General features: G+C 45.1%; 1 pseudogene; it reads right to left on the reverse strand.

Moving 5' to 3' along the window:
* Positions 1-392: 392 nt before the first annotated feature.
* Positions 393-1,562, reverse strand: LOC102435285 (annotated as a pseudogene).
* Between the last annotated feature and the right edge of the window lie 516 nt (positions 1,563-2,078).

Consider the following 2,078-nt stretch of genomic DNA (forward strand, 5'->3'; position numbering starts at 1 on the left):
CATATGGCACATGCTGAATAACTGGATGCCTATTATCATTCATTGTCTTTATAGTTTCAGATACACACTACTCAGTGTAAATCCCAACACAATACACCAACATGATTTTGTACATTGAGAGGGGAAATATTTCCTGATTAAGTGGAAAATTAAGCAGACGGCTTCTGGAAGACCTTCATTCTAAGCAGCTTTATTTTACTTCTTTCTTAAAATATTTTTGTTGTTATTTAGAGAGAGAGGAAGGGAGAGGGAGAGAAATATTGATGCAAAAATGAAGCATCCAACGGCTGCCTCCTGCACACTCCTTACCGGGAATCAAACCAGCAATCTTCGGATGCCCAACTGAGCCACACCAGCCAGGGCTGAGGCAGCTTTTCAGTAAAACATTTCATTTAAAAATCTGGACCTTCTCTCTTCAGTTTGCTGTAATCTACATTCACTGGGTAGAAGGTGGATTGATCATTGGGAACTAGTTTGTTCCAGGGTTCTGGGTTAGTTCTTCTGTCCCAGCAAACATCTGGATTGAATAATGCCAGGCGTAAGATATGCAGTGCTGCCCCAGAACCTTTGGCTCCAAGAAATACAAAGAGGGGGTTGGAGCTTGGATGCTTCTTGGCCTGACCCAGGATCTGGCAGATGATGGTTGTGACCGAGGGCTCTGGCCTGGAGGCAGAGAAAAACAAAACTGCAAGGCCCGGAAGCAGGTAGTCTGTTCAACGAGCATAAATGGCTGTCTTCATATCGCTGATGCCCATCCCATTTGTGGTCCCGAAAAAGACTGCAGATTTATCCTAGCTTAACGGTGACTGCTTAGGAATTCAGTGAGGAACCCGGGTATGACCTTGTACAAAGACATTATGCTGATGACTTCTTTGGAAGGACAAACAAAATACAGGAAATACACCAGACCAGAGGTTGCTTTGTGGGGTCCAGACTGGTGCTGAAGAAGGTCGTATGTCACTGTATCCTCCCCATGCCCAGAAGAACTAATCAACCTCAGACCCCGAACTTCCCCCAACACTCAGAACCATTACATCGCCGAAGTGAAAGCCCCGAAACCGGGCACTCCAGGCACTTGTAAATGTAGTTAACTGCCTTCCACAGCCGGTGAAAGGTGACCTAAGGCAGTTCCCCATTTCCTACAGTTCCCTACAAAACACCACCTGGAACAGACCTACTATGTGTCCATCTTCTCTATCTTCCTCCATCCCTCATCCCCACAGATGATGTCACTAGGTGTTCATTTGAAGCACTCAGAAGGCTACAGGATACAAATAAGGATGTGCCTGCAGAATTGGGAACAAAATTAGGGAAATCAGTAAAGGTGGCTGTAGTTAAGCAGTAACAGCATGTAATGCATCTGAACAACTTCCAGGTCTGCTGCTAAGAGGGCTGGCACGTGTCGCAAGTCTCAGCAGGGACTGGTGTGAAACTGGACTTCTACACAGCCCAGTGTGCTGGCCCACATTGTGCCCACAGGTGGCTCCCAAGGCTCCAGGGTCTTTCCCAGACCAAGGATGCATTGGCTCGGTTCCTGGGTTACCTCTTCCGGACACTGCCATCCCCATCCATGTTCTGAACACACTTCTCTCCCAGAGGAGTTCTCTGATTGGGATTTGTGACCCAGCCTGGTGTGCCCTGTTCTTCTTATCTCACCAAAATCCACAACTGACCAAGGCCAAACCATGCGGAGAGATCACAATGTTAGAGATCCTTAAAATGGTTGACGCGATGGGAGTAAGCTCCAGTAAAACATCACAGAACACATTCTGGAAATCAGCTACGGGTCCGTAGTATCCTCAATTTTATTTCCTGATGAGTCCAATGACAGATTGACAAAGATAAAGAGATGCTTCTAGGTTTCTTTGAGGCACAAAAAAGTTTGGCATCTTAATATGTGAAATCAAAATGTGTACTGTTCTGAGAGGCATCAGATAGACAATTGTGTGACCCTGAGCATTATACATAATGTTCAAAGAATGAAAGGAAAGAGTGGGTTGGGTCAAAATTACTTACTTTATCAAAACACAGCTAAACCATAACCATAATTCAAAATTAGGTTGCAGAAGATAAAGTTA

This window comes from Myotis lucifugus, unplaced genomic scaffold (genome assembly GCF_000147115.1).
Source record: "Myotis lucifugus unplaced genomic scaffold, Myoluc2.0 scaffold_12, whole genome shotgun sequence".
In the NCBI taxonomy this organism is placed as follows: Eukaryota; Metazoa; Chordata; class Mammalia; order Chiroptera; family Vespertilionidae; genus Myotis; species Myotis lucifugus.